Source organism: Puccinia triticina, chromosome 16A, assembly GCF_026914185.1.
Source record: "Puccinia triticina chromosome 16A, complete sequence".
Classification (NCBI taxonomy): domain Eukaryota; kingdom Fungi; phylum Basidiomycota; class Pucciniomycetes; order Pucciniales; family Pucciniaceae; genus Puccinia; species Puccinia triticina.
The window spans coordinates 4,485,026-4,491,025 of NC_070573.1; positions in this window are offsets into that span (position 1 = coordinate 4,485,026).

Below are 6,000 nucleotides of genomic sequence, written 5' to 3' on the forward strand. Positions count from 1 at the left end.
CACTTGGTGGAGGTCACGTGAACGTGTGGACCAGCAGCCGCTGGTCCGACCTCGCGCGCGGCTACCACGTGGAGTCCTCGTGGATTCCGCGTGATTTCCCCGTGGATGGACTCCCCAGGTGTAGCTTCCGCAAGGGTCGCTGCGGGTTTTGGTCTGGGAACCGCGCTAGCTTCCTTGACGGTTGCTGCGGGTCTGGGTCCATAATCTCACAGTGATCGCTGGTGTAAATTCATTCACCATTAACTTAAGACACTTCCTACACCCGGGGAGTCCATCCACGGGGAAATCACGCGGATTCCACGAGGACTCCACGTGGTAGCCGCGCGCAAGGTCGGACCAGCGGCTGGAGGTCCAGGGAATCACGGGGTCACCACTGGGAGGATCACCCGTGGATTCCACGGCAGCTTTCGGCCCCGCGTGGAATCCCCATGGATTCCCTGTGATCCCGACGTGAAGGTCGGGCCCACGGGTGGATCATGGGTCCTTCAACCGTGGACTCCCCGTGGATTCGCCGTGATACCCACGGGCGGGTCGAGCCCCTCAGCTTTCCGTGGGGACCACCAAGGGTGGTCCTGTAGTTTGGTTAGCCAGCCCCGGAGTGGATCAAATCCGCAGGTAATACTGTAGCAGAATGTGGTACCGCCAGGGTACCACGCACTGCATTGAATTGCAATGGCCGTCGTAAAAGCATTGAAAAAATACATTGCAAAAGAGATATAAAATCATAGATAAAAAAAATTTCTTGTTGATATCTGACCCGATCACTTTGGCAGATTGTCTCGGATGTAGGAGTGTACAAAAATCATGGCATTGCATACTTAAAATATTATTATCACTCCAGAAGAAGCGACATGGGCAATAAATTTCATTTGTGATGCTTGGCAGGGTAGAGATAGTACAACAAATTCTACGATCGGGGTTTCTCCGTTTCTCCTGCCGATCAATTGGATATGTGAGTTAGCGCAGGCAAAAATAGGATGCGGCGGTTGAGAAATAAGCTTGTAGACTTGGCTGACCTTCTTCTCAAGCCAAAGTGCAAGTAATCCAACACTAGATACCTTGACAGCTTTGAATCACACCTGAGGGTTCAGCGGCAGGTGTCAGGGGGCATGGAAATCGTCAAGTGGCAGACAGGAGGCAAATATGATTGAAAAAACAAACACCAGGAATATCACCCTTAGCTTTGCCAGCCCGACCATAACCAGCAATCAAAACCTTGTCGTTGTTGTCCCTAGCGAGAGAAGAGCAATAGAGGGAAGTCATACAAAGTGCATCAGCAAAAAGTGCAAATTTAATGGTGAATTATCGAGCTGATTTGACTAAAAAAAAGTTGAGACAACCATTGTTGGGGACGAAAGCAGTGACCTTCTTTCCGTTCTTGATCAATTGGGCTCGAACACACTTTTGGATAGCGGAGTTGGGTTGCTTGGCTTCGACACCAACCTGATGATTGGCAAAGTGATCATGTTGGTTTGGGTGGTATCCCAGTGCGCCGACGAACTTGAGCAGGTCACCGGCAATGATCAGAAAGAAGTGGATGGGCCGGATGGAGAGTGTGTCTTTGCTTGGCTTGGCGGATGCTGTATGTGTTTAGGGTGTCAGTGTAGTGTGTGTGTGTTGTATCTTTTGTTGCTGACCTCGCTGGAATCCAATCTTGGCCGAGTGGAATGCTGCAAATGAGTCGGTCAAAATCTTTTGAGTGGCATCTCAGAGCTGAAGTCCCTTGTTGCCCTGGGTCATCCACTGCAAAAAAAAACTGTGGCAACTGTGAGCAGTTGACATGCAGCAACTCTGAGGAATCTTGTGGTGTTACACCAGCCTTACTCAAGGTTTGAATTAACTCAAGCTTCAATTCACAGTCACTGTGCACCTTGCACAGTGACTGTGCCAACAAAGGCACTTCTGCATTCATTTGGAGTTACAATGGCAGCTTGGCTTGAGTATCCTGCATGTCAACTGCAAGCAGTTGACCAAGTTATTTTTGCAGTGATCAGCATCAACAAGGCAGGCCGGAGTTTTGAGCCGCAGCGGCTGTCACCAAAATAGCCCTAATGCTCACCATTCGCTTTCTCATGCCCACCCAAACGTGGATTCCTCGTTAAAGGAAGCAACAAGGAATTCCCGTCAATTTTCTTGTGGGCTCCACCGCGATCCCAAAGGCGGCCGTGGAATCCTTGTCATTCTTGACGTGGAAATCCCAGGCGGGTGGAGACAACGGGAAAGCCTGTTGTCTCCACGCATTTTCCACGTGAGGGTGGAGACGACGGGGGGAGCAGTGAAATCCACGTGGATTTCACAGAGACGGTGATTCCGTCGTCTCCAAAAACGCGCGGGCCAGGAAGCACCCCCGCCGTGTAAAACGTTGCCTTTATGGTATGCCAAGGTGGCATCCTGCTCCAACCAGAATACACGGATTGCCGGAGTTGGATTTTATAGAGCGGGTCGGATAGGTGCGCGGAGGGCGTTGATGAAACTTCTGAAAAGAAACTCAATTTCCCATTTTTGTGGGATCAATTGCGTCCGGGAAGACTCGGAGGCACGCAGGGAAAGGTGTCAGCCTGGAGAAGAGCTAGGGAAATGGCTCGGGGTGATTTTAAGAGTTCTGAAAAGAACCTTAGGTAACCGTTTTCGAGTGATCGATTGCATGTGGAAAGAGGAAAATGGAAGAAAAGGGGGAGGGGGATGTGGGCGAAGGTGGGAGGGGAAAAGGAAATTAAATAACAGAGTCTGGCTTGAATTGAAGTATGGGGAAAAGTATAAAAGGAGACAGAGTCGATGATTGCTGGTCATTGCTTGGCTCTTGCTCGGCGCCAATTGCTTAAAGAGCCAAGCAATCCAGGTGCATTGGGACCTGAATTTTTTTGGGGGGTGGGGGAAGGGAGAAATGCTGCCATTTTTTTTGTTGGTGGGCGCGGCGGTCCGCTTAATGTTAAACTGTTAATATCCTCGAGCAAAAAGTGTGTATGTTTTGCCTGGTATAAGGCACAATACGTGGCTAAAGGTTATTCTCAGGTCAAAGGGGAACAATTTAACAGTACCTTTGCTCCAACTGCGACGTTCATCTCAATGAGGATAATTCTGACGATTGCAGCTCGTAACAACTGGCCAGTACACTCATTTGACTTTGTTGCAGCTTACCTGAATTCCCCTATTGACAAAGAAATTTGGGTCGAGGCACCTAGAGGTCTCAAAGTGCAAAAGGGCTTTGCCTGCAGACTGAACAAGGCCCTGTATGGAACTAAACAGGCTGCTTGATGCTGGTGGCAACATCTCTCAGCAATTCTGCTCTCACTGGGTTATACATCATCACAATACAACACAAGCGTCTATTGCCTTGCGGGAGCGGCAAATGGAGGCGCAATCTGGATACACGTTGATTATGGTATCATTACGGCGCCGAGTGAGGTTGAGCTTTGGGAACTGCAAGTTAAACTTCAAGGATCAATTCAGATTAAGTGGGCAGCAGGTTTGGACAACATATTTGGACTTTCCATTAAACGAGATGACAAAGGTTTCATATTGACTCAACCCAATTTGATGTCAAAAATCCTTGGCTAACGGTGGGATGGTGTGACGACAGCTAAGGCTCCATTCCCGAACAAACCTTTACCCAAAACAAACACGGGCGAAGGGCACAATGCTGGAGCATACTATCACATAGTCGGCTCCCTTATAAGTTATCTGGCAGTGGCTACTCAACCGGTGTGGTAGACGGAAAGGTTCCACTACATCAAAAATAAAAAAATTCTTTGTTTCCTTTTCTTTACATAACATTCATCAGAAATCACGGACTTTGGCGCAAGTACAGGACTCTACAGGACTAGAAGTTACATTCCAAGTTACATATACACCTCACCTCCTATTCCAACCTCACGTTTACATACACAACCCAGCTGCAGGACAGCTACACATATTCATTTACACTGCATAGTATATACATACATTCTAAACTAGTGGATTTTCACAACTGACAGCTGCAGGCAACATCATAGAAGTACCACATTAAATCCCTCATGTTCTGACCAATCATAGTCACTCATTCAGATGTTTGTACCTTCTACACGTCATGTAAATTTCTGACCAACCACATTCACTCATTCAGTTTCCCTGCAGCTAAAATCCCTCATACAGGGCTTCCTTGTAGCTAAATTCCCTCACATTTGTCTACATAAGGAGCTCTCTCCCCCCCTCAGTTGTTTTTCCCTCAGTTCAGTACCCACCTATCACATACCCCACAACATTACATACCATCCAAACCCTTTACACATTATAACAACCCTTAACAAATCAATAACAACTGAACTCACTCTCAAATTCTCATATCTCTCACCTCAGTTCATTACTCACCAATTACAGTCACCCCAACATTTACATAAACAACCTTACATAGATTTAACAACCTACATACATAACAACCCTTACAATAACAATATCAACAAATTATTCAGTGTCATCAACAAGCTCATCTTGAACCAACCAACCCTATCACTTCATTAAAACTTGCCAAGCTTACCTTGGTGGGTCTTGTTTTCTGGTAGCATAGAAGGGCAGAGTTTGCACCTCCATCATCCCCTTCTCCATTCAGCAAAAGGTTCTCAGGAACACTTTTGAGTCTTACACCGGATATAGCTTTTGCCGTAAATTTCTTGGCCAGGTTCTCTTTGAATCCGTTGACTTCCCACTGGAAATTTCTGATGCATCTAATAGCTTACTTGGGGACAACGCGAGACCAGGCGTTGTTTATCAGACCTGATAAGGAGGCGCGGGTATTGTCCTGCTACATTGACGCCAAATGGGGGGGTGAATTCTCGCGGTCTTCTCATGGCATGATTATTTTTTGTTACAGGTGCCCCGTTGCGTGGATTTCAAAGAGGTTGGCCAGTGTTGCAAGCTCCACAGCGCATGCGGAGTATATGGCAATGGGAATTGGTGTAAGGGAGAGCCTCTGGATCAGGAATATACTATGCGACCTGATGGGGGAAGAACACATTGTGGACGTCTTTTGCAACAACCAAGCCGTAATCAAAATTGCGACAAATGATGGATCCAACAAAAGGACAAGGCATACTGATAGAGACTTTTATGTGAGCAACCAAGCGTATTATCGGAAACAAATAAAGATACATTGGGTCAATACAAAATCTCAGTTTGCCGACATTTTTACCAAGAACCTGACCCCGGCCCTACACCAACTACAATCCAAGGTGGTACTAGGGGTGACTCCGTCAAGTGGGGGGGGGGGGGGTGTTGTAGCACAGAGTAACCTTGTATACAAGATTACCCTATAATACTACGTAATAGCATGTATTTACATACTATTACATATTACTTGACTCCTTGCTCTGTGGTCAGACCTCTTGTATTTACATATATATACACTATGTTTTCCTCCCATAATATTCTCCATTGATAATATTATTCATATTCATTCTCTATGCTCTTATATTGTTTATGTATTTATATAATAATCAATATTTTATGTAAGTACACCACGGGTCAAAATTTTTGGGTGGTCGCTTGTTGGCTTGACTCCACACTGTGCCGCGGCCAAGCACTGGTTGGGCATGACTTGATTTGCGTAATCCCGCCAGATCAGGCGGGCCAACGACAGCACCTGGTCAACAGTCAGTAGGGAGTAGGGCTGCTGTCGGCCCGCCCATGGGGCCAAATTGTCAAGCCAATGCACCCCAAAATGCGGGGGTCAAGCTCCGGTTGGCTTGACCACAAACCAGAAGCACCCGGGCCCGTCTTTGGTCAAGCCAACTTCGGCCCACCCCTCAAAATCCCTGACTTATCACAAGTCCCTCGCTTCAGAGGGCCCTGGTACAGCCTGGGCTGGCGCAAAGCGCCCTCGGGCAAAGTGCGACCTCCAAAGGAGGAACTTGCAGGTAAAGCCAAGAATTTGGCTTGAGAGCTTTCAGTGTTTTGGTGGGAGTTTTTTCCCGCTCCCCTTTCAGGGGTCTTCTCCATATGTATTCCTATTGCCTGTGGTGCCAGATT